Genomic DNA, 19,436 nt, shown 5'->3' with positions numbered 1-19,436 from the left:
AGTTTTATAAATTCTTTATATATTTTAAAAATGTCTTTTATTGGATATCTAATTTGCAGATGTTTCTCGGTCTCTAATTTGTCTTTTCATTGTCTTGATATAGCAAAATGATTCATTTCAATGAAGTCCACCAAATTATTTTAGTGTCAAGTCAAAACGCTTCGCTTAACCCTAAATCCTCAAGATTTTCTCCTTATGTATGTATTTTAAAGTTCTATAGTTTTATGCTTTACATTTCTGTCCATAATTGATCTTGATTAATTTATATATACATATTATTATGTATGTAATTATGTATGCAACCTCAGGTTGAGGTTCAGATTTTGTGCTATTGTTGTTTTATATTTTTCTTCTGTGTAAGTTATAAACAAAGTCCTACACTGTTGTTACATTTATTTAAACAGCAGATTATCATTTTAAAGATACTTAAATAACAAGGATATATTATGTATTTGCTCACACATTGACCATTCCTGGCACTCTTCATTTCTTTGTGTAAATCCATATTTCCAGCTATTATCATTTTCCTTCTCCTTGAAGAACATCCTTTAACATTTCTTGTACCAAGTCTGCTCATGATGAATTCTTTCAGCTGTTTTTATATCAAAAAAGTCTTTATTTCAGCTTCACTTTTGAAATCTAGTTTTGTTCAGAATAGAATTCTGCTCTGCTGCCCTCTCACCTGGTATCTTTCTGATGAGAAAACTGTTATTATACTTATCTTTGTTTCTTTGTATGGAATATTTCTTTGTTCTCTGGCAGTTTTTTTGTTTGTTTTGTTTTTTTTTTGTGACGAAGATTAGCCCTGAGCTAACATTCATTGCCAATCCTCCTCTTCTTTGCTGAGCAAGACTGGCCCTGGGCTAACATCTGTGCCCGTCTTCCTCTACTTTATATGGGACACCGCCACAGCATGGCTTGACAGGTGGTGTGTCGGTCCACCCCTGGGATCTGAACCTGCGAACTCCAGGCTGCTGAATTGGAGTGCACGAACTTAACCACTATGCCACTGGGCTGGCCCCCTCTGGCTGTTTTTAAGATTTTTCTCTCCACCACTTATTTTGAGGAATTTTGTTATTATGTACATTGTGTAGTTTTCACGTTTCTTATTCTGGAGGTTTGTTGAGCTACTTACATCTGTGGTTTATAGTTTTCATCCAATTTAGAAATTATTTGGCCATTATTTCATTAAATATTTTTCTTCCCTGTCTCTTCTACTTCTAGGGCTCTTATTATATATATTAGACCTCTCAAAGTTGTTACACAGCTCATAAATACTCCAGTTTACCTTTGAATCTTTTTGCTCTCTGTTTTTTGGATACCTTCTATTGCTATGTCTTCTAGTTCACTAATTTTTTCTTCTGTGACATCTAATCTGCCATCTATCCCAACCAGTGTATTTTTCATCACAGAGGCTGTAGTTTTCATCTTTTGAATTTCAACCTGGTTCTTTTTTTATATCTTCTAGTTTCTACTTAACACGTTTAATCTTAATCAGTTATATGATCTTAAAAAGCTGTTTAATGTTCTTGTCGGTTAATTATAACATCTGTGTCAGTTCTGGTTCTTTTAATTGCCTGATTTTTCAGCATATGGGTCATGTTCTTCTGCTTCTTTGCACACTAGGTAATATTTTCATGCCAGGCATTAAGAATTTTACCTGGTTGAATGCCTAGGATGTCCATATTCCTATAAATATTCTTGAGCTTTGTTCTGGGATGCTGTTAAAGTACTTGAAAATAGTTTGGTACTTTCAGGTCTTTAAGATTTTTTAGGCAGAACCAGACCATTATTTAGTCTATGGATGTTTTTCTTCCTAATGCTGAGGCAAGACCTTTCCGAGTACTCTCCCTAGGACCTCTTGAATTATAAGGCTTTCCAATTTTGCTGGTGAGAATCACCACTCTTTCTGGCTCTGTGTGAGCCATTGTCATTATTTGTATAATCCCTCTGGTTGGTTCTTTCCTTGGCCTGAGGAAGTTTCCTTACATACACATGCTTGCCAGTACTCTGTTGCATACCTGAGGGGGCCTGTTGTAGGTTTCTGTGGTTCTGTTTCAGGGAAGCTCTTTGCTTTCCGGTGGCCTCCCCTGCAAGCTCTGGCTTTCTAGGTCTTCCTGGCCTGTTAGCTCCATCTCCTCAACTCAAGGAGCACGGCGAGCTCTGACTGGGCTCCTGTACCCTGTGTCACAGCCTAAAACTGTCTGGTAGTCATCTGGGGCAATTGAAGAACTCACCTCATTTGTTTCCCGTCTCTCATGGATCCCTGTCTCTCATTGCCTGATGTCAATGTCTTGAAAACTGTTGTTTTATATAGTTAGTCTGGGGTTTTGGTTGTCTTGGGTGGGAGGGTAAATCTTGCACCAGTTACTCTGTGTTAGCCAGAAGCAGGAGTCCAGGATTAATCTCAACAATCATTTAAAGTGATTTATTTATTTATTTATTTATTTTTATTTTTTTGTTTATTGCAGTAACATTGCTTTATAAAGTGATTTAAATGTCTTTTATTTTTTGCTCACATGCTTAAAACTCCTGGCATTCTTCATTCCTTTTTGTAGATCCACATTTTCGTCTAGTATTATTTTTCCTTTGTCCGAATAACTTTAATATATCTTATAATCTAGGTCTTCTGGCAATAAATTCTGTTTGCTTTCGTTTGTCATAAAACTCTTTATTTCACCTCCGTTTTTAAAAGACATTTGTGCCATGAATAAAATTCTAAGTTGAATTTTTCCCTGATACTTAAAGATGTCACTCTGCTTTCTTCCAGCTTACACAGTTTCTGATGAGACGTTTTCTCTTGTGCTTTTCCCCCCCACTTTTCCTTTGTATGTAATACGTCACTTTTTTATGAAAACTTTTACAATTTTCTCTTTGTCACTGGTTTTCAGCAATGATATGTTATAATACGGTTTGATGTGGTTTCTTTTCTGTTTGATGTTTTTTTAGTTTCTTCAATCTGCGAGCTTGGGAATTTTCATTTATTTATTAAAATATTTTAAGCCACCTCCCACCTTCTGGGACTCCAATTACATGTATATTGGACCTGTTGAAATTATCACAGGTTTCACTGGAGCCCTCTTTATTTTTTCAGCCTTCTTTCTCTCTCTGTGCTACCTTTTGGACAGCTTCTGATGGTATTCAAGCTTGGTTCTGAGCTTTGATTTCACCCATCTTGTCTTCTGTGCTGTCTAATCTTCTTTTAATCCCTTCTATTTGTTCTTAACTTCATGTATTTTATTTTTCATCTCTAGGAGTTTTATGTGGGTATCTTTATATACTTCCTTTTTCTCCTCTTCAAGCTCATCTTCCCCTTTATACCTTTAGCATATTGATAAGCTGTGAAATAGTTTTTTTAAGGTCTTTGTCAACTAAATCCATCATATATGTCTTTTGTGGGTCTTTCTGTAAATTTATTTTTTTTATTGTTCTGGGTAACATTTTTATGCTTCTGTGCCTGCCTAGCAATTCTTAATTGAATGCTAAACTTTGTAAAATTTTGCATTACTGAGTGATCGGATTTTGCTCTGGCATGAAGTCAAGTAAATGGTGGATTGGTTTAGTTCTTTTCTGACTTTCACTTGAATTTTGTGAATGTGGGTCTTTAGCAACCTGTGATCTGGAACTAATTTAGCCCCACCACTAAGATGTGATGCTTTGAGGACTCTGCCAACACCCCGTGTATTAGAAGGTCTCTGCCCTGGCTGCTACTTCCTATCCCACGCAGCTCCAGGAATTTCTCCCCTTCCTGCTTTCTGGTACTTCTTTCCCTGGCCTCATGGAGTTTCAGCTCATACTGGGCAGATCAGTATTCAGCCAAAGACTGGAGGGTCACTCCTGCAAGTCCTTGGAGAGTTCTCTGTGCAGCTCTGTCCTTCCAGTATGCTGCCGGGAAACTCTAGCTGCCTCTGCCTCCCTGAATTTGACTCTCGGTCTCCTCATTTCAGAGTAACTCCCGGCTCTGCTTCCCTTTCCTCTCCCTTTACTGCAGCTGTAAACTTGCCTCCAGGCATTAAGCTGGTGCAATCCAGGCTCACATCACGTATTCTCCTTTTCCTAGGAGTCTCAGTTCTGCTCTATGCGCTGGCCAATGGCTGAAAACCACTGTTTCACAAACCTTTCCCATTTTCTAGCTGTTTAGGTTAGAAAGACACTTACTGTAGCAGCTACTTTTTCTTTAAATTTCATTATCTTTTAAATCTCAAAACCACCTAAGAAGGCAGGTTGAATTTATTCTATTTTACAGATGAGAAAACCGAGAGCAAAAGAGTTTAAAGCAGTTTCACAAGATATGGCTAGTAGGTGGAAGAATAAGTCCAAACCCAGGTCTTCTGAATCCGAAGTCTGCCCTCTTAACCTGCATGTATTCTGATCCCTGCACGTGATGCACATGATGGGCATGTGGGATACACAGATGCATGATACGCTGACCCTGTTTGCATGCAATCCACAGTGTGGTGAAGGAGAGCCAGCTCACTGCCTATTTTTGATATGAGCTTCCTTTCTTTCTTCCCCCGTAGTCTTCTGAACATACCTTTAACTTTGAAGATGTCTTCCTCCCTTAATAAATCAATGAATTGATTCCTCTAAGAACTAGAGGGTTTCTTGGTAATACTTTAATAAGAAAAATGGTAAAAAGTATCATTGTTTCCAGATTGAAGTGCTTTCTCTCCCCAGCCCCCGTCCCCCGTTACCTTGATTGTCCGAGGTGTAAAGGAGTTAGACTTTTTATTTTAATGACCAAAGGACTAATTTGAAGAAAAGTAGCAATGAAGACAGTTTCATGAATCCACACAGTCCGAGCTAAAAGTTAGCTCTTGCTGAGCTCAGTAATAAAGGGGCACAATGGACAAACCATTTCTCATTTTTTCATCCTTGTGCTGATCCATTCAAGGATCAGAGAGTCCGAGAGGCATAGCGTGGATCATGGGCTCAACCCTTACGTTGGGGTAACTGGCACACTGATTGACAGTCCTATCAAGACTGACCACAAGTGGGCACGGTTCCCCAGCGGGAGACAGAAGGGCTGTTACCCAAAGGAGAAGTAATGGATGCTCAGTAGGTGGAAATGCACAAGCCCACCGCATTTACAAATGTTATGACCAGAAGGATGTTAGAATTTGTCCCTCCTGGGCACTGGACAGAGTATGGATAATGTATGTATCTCAGTTTAAACATATCAAAGTTGTTGATTTCACATCTTTTCATCATCAGTCAGTGTGTTTGTAAAGAATTGTTTAGAAGTAATAAGAATGCCAATATTCATAATATTTCTATTTTTTGTGGCTCTACCTGGTTAATTTCTTCATACAAATAGGATGAACTTTGACATCTTGATTATTTAAAAATACATTAAATGCAAAGCACACAATATTACTGATGCTTAGAAAAGATAGATTTGAATATCAAACGTATACAAAGTGAAGTGCCAGTATGCATTATAAGCTGTGTGCTAATGTGTTTACTATTAAATATTAAACCCCTGCTCTATTCTATTGCTCTGTTGTGAAGTGCCCTAGACCTTTAACTTGTGAATGTTTCATGTGGTACATAATTTGAACTGTAATAGGAGAATTATTTTTATGGAATTTGCAAATATTTTTGTTTAAAATTGTCCTTGTGACATTCTAACATCACCACTAAAGCAATTTTCCTAAAAAACGCATTTTAATATTAATAAAGATTCCCAAGGAGTGTACAAGTTAGTTAGTCTCTGGGCTCTTATAATAACATTTGGCCTTTGTTTTATTTAGTTTTGGATTCAATTACTCTGACATTACTGAACATAAGCCATAAAGAATGGTAAAATTCCGTGATGGAGGCTCAGCATTTTAGCCTAAGGTATTCTAAGTGGGACTCTGCCCATAGTCTTCCGTGTCCACTCTGGTCTCTCCTCCACCCCAGGCCACGAGAGGACAAGAAAATAGGCACAACTTTTTATTTTTTACTCTTTGCTATAAAGTCAGAGAAAGTGTACAGCATTTTTTTGCTTTGCCAAATGCATTCCTTGTATAAAGTACATTTTTCTACAATTTAAGCTCTTGAGGGTAGGAACCCTTTTTCCTTGATTGCTCTGTCCCGGTGTCCATAGTAGATGTTCCTCAAAATGTTTTTTAGAATGTAGCCAGAGAGAATTTGAGGCTTGGTTAGAAAAGTTAATATAGCTCCCCTAGCTCTCTCTGGGGTCACTCACTCGGAATCAAGTTGCCAACGTATAAACCCAGGCTGTGCAGAGCCCAAATGCAGATGTTCCAGCAAAGAGCCTTTGCCAAGGTTCTAGGCAAAGACAAGCATCCATCACGACGCTAAGTGAGGAAGCTTTGGGATGAATCCATCCCCAGACAGTGTTTGACCACAACCACCTGACAAACCCCAAGTGAGAACCACCTGGCTGGTTCCGTGACCCCTGGAACCTCGAGAAATAATAATAGTAAACGACTGGTGTTATTTTACACCACTAATTTAATGTTGGTTTATTATACATCAGCCAGCCACTTTGTAGAGCGGACCAGGTATAGGAGACATTAGGATGGTGGGGACTGTGCAAGACTACAGTGTGCGCTTCTTTGCTCACTGTGGCAATCCCTTCTGCTGTTCCAAGAGAAACTGGAAATCCAGATTTCTATGTAAAATGACCTCATTTTGACAACACTGGGATGGGCCAAACAAAGTTCCTGAGACCCGGATTCAGCCCATGGACTGCCTGTCTGCAACTCCTGGGATGAGAATTAGCCCAGCTGACCCTCCATTACAACAGAGTCCAAACAATGGAGGACATGCTGTCTTGCCAAAATCTACTTTTCCCTTGGCAAACACTGCTTCTCTTTCTATCCAGTGACTTCGGAAAAGGAAATTTCCATCCCTCAGCTGTATGCAAAGCTAGGAAATGGAGCCAGGCTGACCTTCTCTGCAGTGTGGTTATGGGAGAGTGTGTCTTGTTTTCAGGAGTTACTAATTGCTGACCAGAAAGCCCAAACAAAGACTCTAAGTGCTCAACACTGATAATGCTCGAAGGCTTTCAGGGCCTGGCTCTCGGCTGCAAAGGCGATGCTTATTTATTCATTCTGTTCAACACAGTTCAGTAACCTTTAGAAATATTTTGAAATCAGAAATATGCAATGCCTCCACTGGTGGCAGTATCTGGACAACTTTATTTAGCCGGGGCTTGTAGAATTAATTAAGTCTCTGGAAACGAAGAACTTTTTATCTCCACTCAGTTTTTCAGGGGATTGTCAGAAAGTTAAACATTTTGGTAAAGTAGGTTTTCGAAGAAGTATTTTCGACTCATGCTGTAAAGTCTGGGCAAACTCTTTTCTAGCAGAGTCCTGCTGTCAGGAGCATGGTTTCAGAAAGCCCTGACCGAGACGGCCATCTTGTAAATTCCACACAGCAGGTTGCCTTGTGATTGAATGAAATACAGTCTACTCCCCTTCCAGAGCAGCTCCCAGTACCCTCGTGTAGGGTCCCGTGCAGGCGTTCGTGCTAATAGAAGGTGTCCAAGTAAGTCCAAAGTTTAGAGCCCAAGGGCTCCTGGGAAGGTGTAGCTTCACCTCTAACTGAGACTCAGTCTCTGCTCTAGACCCCATGCCTGAAAAATAACTGAGTGTGAAAGTCTTTTCTTGATTATTCGGGTGAAAGAAGAGATGCTGTGGGTGGACTACACCCACATGACTCCCTGTGGCTTGGGCTTGCCTTGTACGTATGCACTGCTCAGCCATCCTTCACCACGTCTAAGTTTGTTAGTTGCTGCCGGAATTTGTGATCTGAGCCAGGTGAGCCTTTCTTCTCTCACTGCCTGTTTATGAGCTCAGCTTCTCCTAAGAGATTATAGGTCTGCAGCCAGCAGCCGTGTCTCCTGTGGCCTTTCTACGGCCCTCCCCCTACGACCCCCATCAACAGGGATGGGCACTGAGTAGATATTCAATGCACATTTTTGTTGCATTGACTGCAAAGATACTCACACCTGTAACTGGCTGACTACATTTCCCGTACACTAATAATATTTGCATTTGTCTGAGAGCCAGTGGGTTTTGGAGAATGTTCTCTGAAACATATCAGGTATAAGATCTCTTCCTTCTTAACCATGTCTTTCTCTTTCCCTCTCTACACAAATGTTTACTCTGGGAACTTATTGTGTGACAAGTACTGTGCCAGACGCTAGGATGAAAATGTTTATTTAAAAGGTGGCTAGGGGCTGGCCCTGTGGCCGAGTGGTTAAAGTCCCGTGAGCTGTGCTTCAGCGGCCTGGGCTCGCAGGTTCAGATCCTGGGTGGAGACCTACACCACCCATCAAGCCGTGCTGTAGCTGCGACCCACATACAAAATAGAGGAAGACTGGCATGGATGTTAGCTCAGGGCTAATCTTCCTCAAGCAGAAAAAGAGGAAGATTGGCAATCAATGATAGCTCAGGTCTAATCTTCCTCAGCAAAAAAATAAATAAATAAAAATAAAAAATAAAAGGTGGCTAATTCACACATTGAACTAAGAGTAGATTTCCTTCATTAACAGATTTTGTCCACCTAAGAATTCTTCTACTTAGCGAATACAAAATGTGATCTGATTTCTTCGAAGTCAGTTTACGTGAGCAACTCAGGCACACATCCACTGTGTGCAGATGAGTTCTGCATTTATATATGTGGAGGTGGGAGTGATTTTCCCATGAATTGAAGGAGAATAAATATTTATTATCTTATGTATCCTGATTATATGTAGGCAATTTGGCAAACTTCTTGTGTGTGTTTTCGTATTTAGCTCTCACAACAGCTCTCTGAGTTACGTAGAATCATTTATGCTTGTTTGATTGACAGGGATACTGATGTTACAGGAGCTAAGTGTCTCAAGTAAGGCCACACAGGAAGGATGCTGATATTTGCATCCAGATCTGCATCCTGCTGCAGTTCAACAACAGGAGTCCCATGAGAAGAACAGGACTTCCATAGATTCTCGAGTCAATGCCCTTTGTTTGAGGCTACATTGCCTCTTATTTCACTTTTAAGAAAGATTTAATGGAATATTATTCAGCCATAAGAGAAAAAGTACTGATACATGCTACAATGTGGATGAACCTTGGAAACATCATGATCAGTTAAAGAAGCAGCCTCAAAGATCACATAGTGTATGACTCCATTGATATGAAATATCAAGTGTAGGCAAATCTCTAGAGAAGGGAAGATTGGTGGTTTCCGGGGACTGGATGAAGAGGGAATGGGAGTGACTGCTTAATGGGTACAGGGTTTCCTTTTGGGGTGGTGAAATGTTTTGGAACTAGATAGAGGTGATGGTTGCACAACATCGTGAATGTACTAAATGCCACTGAACTGTGTACTTTAAATTGTTAACTTTATGCTATGTGTATTTTACCTCAATAGAATTAAGAATACAAGAAATAAAGAAAGCAGCCCCCCACCCACCAGAGCCTGACATACCAGGGGCAATGGAGGATGCTCCTTGCCCTGCCAAGAGCTGTGCTATTTTCTCACAACCTGTGATTCTCCCCTGTGGGACGTTGATCAACACTGCCAGGTGGCAGCACCACCCACTTTCATGTGAGGTCTGAGAGTTCACCACTTGGCTGGGAAAGTGGATCCTTCAGACATGAGAGTGAGGGATCGACATCAATGTTGTCACTCCGAGAATAGCATAGCTGTTGAGGGCTCAGGCTCTGAGGCAGATGAGTCTGGTTGGGATCCTGTTGAGACCCTTCCCAGCTGTGCGATCCCTCCCAGGCTCTTCCAAGCCTCAGTTTCCTCGTCTGTGATGAGATTAATAGCATCTTCCTCAGAGGGATGTTGTGGGGGTGAATAGAAAATATGTGGTACCTGACGTGTCCACAGGGAGCTGCTGGGCTGTTGCGGGAACTGGTGTTCTGTGACGGCACAGCAATGTTGTTGGGAAAGGTGAGGCTGGTGGCATCTCTGTATCCCCAGAGCAAGCAGTGTGCTCAGGTAAGGTGGAAAGAATAAGCAAACAGTCTCGATGGACCTTCCCAAATGGCCCTGCCCATAACCTCCCTAACAAGTGCCCTCTGCCTCCCTGGGACCTGGTTGACTGGAGGTCAGATAATGGGCCCCTATGGCGGGTCTGATTTTGTTCCATGGATTTCAATGGGCCACATCCATGGGCCACAGAAACCCAGGAGCTGCTGTGCACAACATCAAGTCCTTGGGGAAATGCTCCCAGCCCACAGGCAGTGAGAGTCGCAGGTGCCCTTGAGATAATCACACACACAATCGGTCCCTTCCTTGAAGGACAAAAGTGCCCAGTGCAAGTTGCCTTGACCCAGGGAACAAAGCACACGCCTCCAAGTACACGGTGTTTTCTTGCAGTCTGGTGTTCGCTTTCAGAATTTCTAAAGCATCCCCTGGACCAAAGACTCCTGCATAACGGAGGCCCTTGGCTCTTCCAGGGCCTTCAAGATATTAAGCACAAGGCCTTGAGGATGCTTTCTGCATCCTTTTGCTTGGGGAGAAAAGCAAAAGGAACATTTTCCTTCTTTCTTGAATGTGAACACCAAGGGGCAAATTTACCAAGAAACAACCTACCCATGATCATATGCAGGAGGATTGGTGGAATTTGTTTGCTGGCTCTGGGACAGCTGCAGTAAACTTTGTCGTGAGCAGTTTGAAGCCCTAAGAAAAAGTCACTCTCAGGCTCCCTGGCTCTATCCAGCTGAGCACGACTGCATTCCGAGCTGTCTTCCTCTCCACTTGAGAAGCTCAGCCTTGCGTAGCTGCCTTTGGAGCCAGAGTCTTGTAACAAAGGGTGGGATGCCACTCAAGGCCAGAGTCAGGCCTGGAGACTGATGCTTACCTTAGATCCCAGCTGACCCAGAGTCTCAGCCCCAGAGCCCGCTGGCTGTACAGCTGTGGTTTGGGGAACAGTGCACTGTGAGTATGTCTGCAGGTTCAACTCAAATCTATTCCTGATCTGGGATAGTAGCTACCCTTGTGGCTGGAAGGCAGCATAAGGGGAGCTTTTGGGGGTGCTGCTAATGTTCTCTTCCTTGGTCTGGGTGCTGGTTGTGTGAGTGTATTCGGTTTGAGAAAATCCATCAAGCAGTACTCTGTATGTTTGTTATTTCAATAAACAAAAGTTTAAAAATGGATTCCTGCACGGATCTGGGAGTCACTGCATCACTTTTTTATCCCCGTCTTTCTATATTGAACGACGGGCTAGACACCTTCGTGATAAGTCCCTGTGCTCATGAGGCCATGAAAGAGGGTTGTACACAGGCGTCAAAGAACTTTGGGCTGATGAAGAATAAACCAGGTGAGGATGGGTGAACCATGGAAGAATGTTCCCGATGGAGGGAACAGATATATCACAGCTCAGACCCGAGAGACGCAGACTATCAGAAAAGCTGAAAGAGCCCCATGAGAGGGCAGTGTCTGCATTTTATTGATGTGAGTTGGGAGTTCCAGGAGGCTCTAATAAAATACACTGCAGCATATTTGGACCTCAGCCAGCTGGTTTTGAATCCCATGTCCTCTCAATGTCTCCACCTGGCTGGCCTCAAGCCGCCCACCTGCTCCCAATCCTTCATGGTCAGACTCTCTGGGCTCTTTTGTGTCCTCTCTGTGACTGAGCCATTGGCCTGAGTTCTCACCTTTGTTCTCTGGTCTTGATTTCCTAATCCTGTCCCAACCCACTTCCTGCACACTTCCCAGACCCCCAGCTTCCCTCACTATTTCTGTTTTTGCCAATTTCCCAGTATGGGACTGCTGGTCTACCTGAGATGCCAGACCCTGCCAGACCACTGTCCAGTCTCTATCAGTACTTCCCTTGCCAGAGCTTCCTTCTCTTGCTGCCCAACTGGCAGTGGAAAACCTTAGAGAACTTTCCGTTTTCAGAAGAAAGCTGCCCTTCTTTTCTTGCTCCATTTTCAGTGAAACCAGAGGACAGATGGTCATCATGTTCCACGTCGAGAAAAAAAAACAATCTCACCAACAATTAAAATTGAAATGACCAGGCTGTAAAAATATCATTTCACCAGAATTCCAAAATATAAAGTAAATAGCAACATTTCCTGGTGGCAGCAAAGCTCAATGTTGGAGTTCTCTCTTTTTCAGAACAGGCTGAATACTATCATAAAACCACAAAACTTTCAGTTAAAGGAAGATAAATGATTTCTTTTATTTTTTTCACCAGGAGTGTTGAGGGGCTAATTTACATGACCTCTGTCTTTCTCTGTGGCAGGGCCTTTGTGCGGTTGTCTTCAGAACAGGCTCATGAGGACCCCGGGGCTCTCTGAGCCTCACTGCTATTTTCGTGTTCACAGACAATGGTGAGAACAAAGGCAGCCCTCATTACAGATGTGCGGGGAAGCATCCTGCTGTAGGAAACTTTAGGAAACACTCTGAGGATGAACAATGGCTTCCAGAGAACATGAGCAGATATGCCTCCATTTCAGAAACAAATGCACATGAAACATCATCTTTTGTTAGAGAACATATATTAACTTATCCTCTTTTAAAAAACATAACCAGGCAACAGTGACCTTTCCGATGCCTTCGTGAGCTGTAGTTTCAGGAGGATATAATAAATGCCACTAGATACTGTGGAACAGAAAACGTAAGGATTCAACAAATTAAACTTTGTAACACACGCCAAAGACACCCAGAATGGACCTGTATATACAGTCACTGCTATTGTATTATTTTTTCCATCAAAAAGTTGACATTCAGAATATTCAAGAAATATGACTGCCCTTTCAGACTTCAAATTTGGATTTATTTCCCAGTGATGCTGTGTTTATTTAGCCTTGTAATAATGTCATGCATCAGAAGCGGGTTTCCATGAAAATAAAATCTCTTACTTGACTTCTTGCTATCAAAATTCAGCACAAATCCCATTAAAAAAATGAAATGTTAGGTTGGATATGATGCACTAATAGCTCTTTATGAGCACAATTTTAGCAGCTAAAATCTTTTCGGGTGGGATTTTCCTACTATCATTTTGTTTCTGAACATGTATGATTTAATAAGCTGTCATAAGCTAGAAATTAAAATAGGTTTAAAGTTTAAGGAAATAGTCAAATAAAGAAGAGAGTAGGCTTACATATATATTGGGGAAAATGCTCAAATTTTGGTGGTTTGGAGAAAAGCCAGTTTTGTATGCTAGAATTTATCCTTATTCCTCCTCATATGGAGTACACATGGGTCTATATTGGTTTTCCCGAATGTTTATTTATGAGTGAGGGCCCCCCACCACCATCAGACTATTTTAAAGTCAAGTATTGTTATTTATTTTTAAATTCTTTTGTCTTCCCATGTTGCTACATCCACTTTCTCTGGTTTCCAGACTCCATAGAAAGGGTGAAGGACACGTCCACCTCAGTGTGGGAAGGCAGGTCTGTTTCCCAGGGACAGGGCACTACATGTTGCCTGGTAGCAGTTCTCAGAGATTTTTTTAGCTCAAAATGTCAAGTAAAGTAAACCATTTAATATTCCTTGGGAATGAATTGTTGTGTTGGCCAATAATGAACATGAAAATGATGCTTCCGAAAGTAGAGGATGCTAATCTTGCAAATCTATTTTCTTATCCTTAATGAGCATGAAGTGATTTTTTTAGTTCATGGTCCTGCAAAACCAAAAGATTATAGCACACAATTATCTCACTGTCAAAAATTGTACTTCTGTTGAAAATGAAGTCGACTTCCTTGAATATTTAGCCCTTCTTTTAATTGATCTCTTTTTAGATTTCAGTTAAGCACATTCCTCAGTTTCAGGATGTTCATAAGTTAAGATACTACAGACAAGTGTTTTTTGGGGTCCAACAGGAAGATGCCTGGCCCTGATAACAGCCACGACTGGAGAGATGCTCCCCACATGTAGCTCTCATCAGGGGTGTGCTCCACGCAGTAAGGGGTAAGGCCAAGAAGCGTCCAGATAAGTGTTCATCTCGCCAGGAAGAACAGGCCAGAGAGGGGTTCCAGGATGAAGAAGGACTCAAGAAAAGCCTTGAAGGTCAGCCCAGACAGACTTGACAAAGGCAGTTTCCCAAGGCAGAGACCTCGCCTCTGCCTCTCTGTCATCATTCTTCCAATTAATCTGTTCAAATGTTGAACTCTCAGACACCTCTTGACCAGATCCACCTGTCAACAACCTCTTCCTGTCATGGTGCAGCCACCACCTTCCTCACCTGGATGCTGTAGCAGCCTTCCAGCTAGGCTCCCCTTCTTCCACGCTTGAGGCTCTCTAACTCTTTCTCCATGAGGCAATCAGAGCCCCAGAACTCTTCTTGCCATTCTCCATCTCAAACCTTCAAGGAGTTCCCACTATCTTTAGGGTCAGCCTAAACTTTTTTTTGTGAGGAGGACTAGCCCTGAGCTAACATCCGTTGCCAATCCTCCTCTTCTTGCTGAGGAAGATTGGCTCTGGGCTAACATCCGTGCCCATCTTGCTCTACTTTATATGGGACGCCGCCACGGCATGGCTTGACAAGCGGTGCATCGATGTGCACCCGGGATCTGTACTTGCGAACCCCGGGCTGCCGTATTGGAGCGTGCGCACTTAACCGCTGCACAACTGGGCCGGACCCGAGTCTAAACTTTTTAACCTGATGCCTATGGCCCTTCACAATTTGGTCCTCACCTCCCTCTGGCTTCACATCTTGCTTGTCTGTCTCAAGTCCCCTAGCGCTCAAGCCATAATTGAATTTTTTTTAGCTCCTTAGGGGCATGATGTTCCTCTCTGTATATTTCTGTCTCTATCTCTGTCTCTCTATCTGTGTTTCACTGTCTCTGTTTCCTGATTTCTCTTTCTTCTCCCAGCCTTGCACACACTATGCCCTCTGCCTAACCTTTCTCTCCCTCCTTGCCTGGCTATCTCCTATTCACCCACTAGCTATCAGATTAAATATCGCTTCCTCTGGGAGGACTCTGGGATGGACTTCCTCTGGGATGACTCTCTTTGAGACCATCAGAATATTTCTCACACTTTACTGTACTTATGTAACTATGTCCTTTGTTAGATTATATACTAGAAGTCTGTAAATTATGCACTTTGAGCTGAGTCCTGTCCGCTGCGTGTTTCTGTAAACAAAGTTGTTCTGGCACACAGCCATGTCCATCCAGGTTTGTCTGTGGCTGCTTTTGCACTGCAATGGCACAGCTGAGCAGTGGTAACAGAGGCATATCGCTCATAAATCCTAAAATACATACTCTCTGGCCACTAACAGAATAAGTTAGCTGACCCCTGCTGCAAACAGATCAGAGGCCTTGGCATATTCCATCATCAGAGCCTGGGATAGCGCCTGATGTAGGCATTCAGTGGACAGTTGTTGAATGAATGAATGAATGTTGAGGATACAGGCAGAGAAGCAGAGCACTGAAGGAAGGTGGTGGAGACAGCTGGCTCACTTTTGTGGAAGACTTGCTATGTAGAAAAATACTGAGCGTTGAAGTTCTTACTGCTGCTGTTGCTGATGCTTCTTCTACCAGGTATCCTGTATTGACTCTTCGCTGCATGCCACATACAGTGCTGAGAGATTCATCTAGTTTCTCTCACATAATTCTCTCAACAGTCCAATATGGTAGGCCCTATTGTCACATCCATTTTACAGAGAAATAAACAGAGTCTGAGAAAATTCCCCTGAGTTGGCCATGATCCCACAGCTAAGTAGTCCCCTGGGAGCCCACTTCTTTAATCCGTTTGCCTCCAAATGTACTAGCTCATTTTCCTATTTGGGAATTGTGTCTTTACTTGCATTTCATTTTGATGGGAAGCATATCTGCTCTTTGAGCAACTGGTTAGGCGTGTAGGTGAATGGTTGTTTTTGTAAGAAGTCAGCCATCTGTACTGAAATTGAATTTCCCATAAATTCCATTGCAGCCACAGGTATAAGATGCATTTTCAAAATAGTTACATTTGAACTAAAAAAAAATGTGTGCCCAAGAATTTGACCATTAAGAAAAGATTTTCTAAAATCAGGAACTGCCTGTGAGGGACTGATAAAAATCACCAACCACCAAGCAACAATTTCAATGACAAAACAGCAACAACAAACAGCAGCAGCAAAGCTGAGAGGCATTTTAATAGATCAGCACCACGAAGCTCTCTCCTGTGTGTAAAGGGTCTGATGGGTGGTGATTGGTTTCCGATGTCAGGGACACATTAGCTCCCACTGGGTTATGAACTGCACAGGTATTTCAGCAGAGTGTCTGTGGTCCTCAGTGGAATAAATATTATATTCCATAATGAGATGTAGGGTGGAGTGATGTTAAGATTATGATTTTCACCTTCTTATAGCTACTAACCCCTCAAAGTTGGAATTGCATTTTTATTCATTTACCTTCAATACTTGACATTATAAGTGATTTTTTTTGTTTGCTTTTTTTGCTTAGCAAATTATTGACCCTAAAACAGATCCACAGACAGAAGAGGACTTGAACCTATAACAAAAAGTCAGAGAAAACTTATATTTCCAAAATTTGATGAACTAGTTGGAAATATGCAATATGCATAAACTGGGAAGCAGCTTGTTAGGTTGAATGAAGAAATTGTCTATCCAAACAGCAAAATTATATGGGCTTAGTGTCATAGCCAAAGGTAGAAGTGACTGAATTGAACATTTGTAGTAAAATCTTCAATTTATGTCTTGATATGGTTCTTCTAAAAGTTTAACTATTTGAATCATTAATCAAAAACCTCCAAACAAACAAAAAAAGCCCAGGACCAGATGGTATACTAGTGAATTCTAACAAACATTCAAAGAAGAATCAACACTAATCTTTCTCAAACTCTTCCAAAAAACAGAAGAGAAAAGAATGCTTCCTAACTTATCCTATGAGGCCAGCATTACTGATACCAAAGTCAGCAGAAGAGATAAAAAGAAAAGAAAAATACAGACCAATGTGCCTTATACATAAAGTCACAAAAATCCTCAACAAGACACTAGCAAGCCAAAGCCAGTAGCATATTAAGAGGAGTATGAACTATGACCAAGTGGGATTCATTCCAGTAATGCAGAGGTCACTCAACATACCAAAATCAATCAATGTAATAGACCACCTTAATAGAATGAAGGAAAAAAAAAAACGCAATCATCTCAATAGATGCAGACATAAACAGCCTTTGTGGAAAATCCATAGCTCATTTCACACTTATTGATGAAAGACTAAAAGCTTTTATCCTACAATTAAGAACAGAACAAGGATACTCACTTTCACCATCTTTTCAGTCTTGTACTGGAAGTTCTAGCCAGAGCAATTAGACAAGAAAAAGAAATAAAAAGACATCCAAATTGGAAAAGAAAAAATAAAACTACCCCTATACATAGATGATAAAATCAGTTGTATTTCTATACACTAGCAATGGATTGTGTGAAAGAGAAATTAAGAAAACAATTCCATTTATAATAACATCAAAAAGAATACAATACTTAGGAATAAATTTGACCAAGGAAGTGCAAGACTTATCCATTGAAAACTACAAAATATAGCTAAAAAAAATTGTAGAAGACCTAAATATACAGAAAGACATCCTGTGTTCATGAGACAGAAGACTTAATATGATTAAGAAGGCAGTACTCCCCCCAAAGCAATCTACAGGTTCATTTCTATCCCTATCAAAATCCCAATGGCTTTTTGTAAAATTAGGAAAGCTGAACCTATAATTCCTAAGAAAATTTAAGGGACATAGAACAGCCAACTGTATTCTGAAATAGAAGAACAAAGCAGGAGGACTTGCAGTTTCTTATTTAAAAACTTACTGTAATGCTACAGTAATCAAAACAGTGTGGCACTGGCATAAGTGGAGACACTTAGACAAATCAATGGAATAGAATTGAAAGTACAGGAAAAAAGAAAGCATACATCTGTGGTCAATGTTTTTTCAATGAGAGTTCCAAGATAATTCAGTGGGGAAAGAGTAGCCTTTTCAACAAATGATGCTGGGACAGCTGGATATCACTTGCAAAAGAATGAAATTGACTCCTACCTCACATCATAAACAAAAAGTTACTCAAAATGGTTCAGAGACCTAAATCTAAGAGATAAAACATTGCTGAAATAAAGTGAGGAAGATCTACATAAATAGACCTTCCATATTCATGGGGTGGAAGACTTACTATTGTTAAGATAGAATGTTAAACTCTTAGAAGAAAACGGGTAAATTTCCAAGACCTTGGATTTGGCAACGATGTCTTAGAAGTAACAGCAAACACATGAGCAACAAAGGCATAAAATAGATAAATTGAACTTCATCAACTTTAAAGTCTTTTCTGCATCAAAAGGCACTATTCAGTGTGAAAAGATAATCCAAAGAATGGGGAAATTTTACAAATCATATGTACGATAAGGGTCTAGTATCCAAAGTATACAAAGAACACTTACAACTCAACAACAAAAGACTAACAGCCCAATTGAAAAATGGGAAGAGAGCTTGAATAAACATTTATCCAGAGAAGATATACAAATGGCCAACAAGCAATGGAAAAAGGCTCAACATCAAGTCATTTGGGGAATGCAGGTCAAAACCACAATGAGATAAACACCACTCCACACTCAGTAGGGATGGGGAGTGAATTCTTCATGTGTATGGGATTTCCTTTCAGAGTGATGAAAAAGTTCTGGAACTATATAGTAGTAATGGTTGTACAAGAGTGTGAAAGTATTAGTGCCACTGTATTGTACACTTTAAAATGGTTAAAATGATACTTTTTATGTTTTGTGTATTATACCACAATAAAAAAGCTTGGCTATTACTGTCAGCTTCTCCTAGCAATAAAATCAATATTTATTATGCAGCTTGGCAATTTTATAATATTTTAGATACCTATTTTTTTCTGATTAGAAAAGCATTATTTGTTTACTATTGAAGCTTTCAGAACCATAAAAGCACTAAGGGAAAAATAAAACATACCTGTATGCCTACTACGAAAAAAAAAAAAAAAGTAGTAACAGTGAATTTTTTGATGTCAATCCTTCCAGTCTTTTTTATCATGTGCATCTGGGTGCATACACACAGTCACAGTTGTTATTCTCATTTTTAACAAAGCTGTTATTATGCAGTACCTAATGTTTTGTAATCTGCTTTCCCTCTTGCTATATCATAAGCATTTTCCCATTGTCATTTCATGTTCTCCCACGTCACATTAAATGGCTAGATAGTCTTCCATCTTATGGTTGTAACATAATTTATTTAGCCAATTTCTATTGTTGGATGGATCCTAACATTTTAGAGTTGGAATACACTGTAGACATTATCACGTCCAACTTATTTACTTCCCCAGCTTTATAGCTGCGAGCCTTAAACACGTGGCACACAAAAACCATTCCACATTTTGAAAACAGAGTTAATTTTTCAGTTTCCAGCTGGATTTGGGTGTTACAGGGCTTTGCATTCACCATTCAGGAACCTAAATGATGGAAACCGTGGCAGGGTAGTAGGAGCAGGGAATGAGCCAGGGGTAAAATAGTGCCCAGACATAAAAATTC

This window comes from Ceratotherium simum, chromosome 21, assembly GCF_057802395.1.
Source record: "Ceratotherium simum simum isolate JZ-2026a chromosome 21, ASM5780239v1, whole genome shotgun sequence".
Classification (NCBI taxonomy): domain Eukaryota; kingdom Metazoa; phylum Chordata; class Mammalia; order Perissodactyla; family Rhinocerotidae; genus Ceratotherium; species Ceratotherium simum.
The sequence above is the reverse complement of the archived record's forward strand: the minus strand, read 5'-3'. Positions refer to the sequence as shown.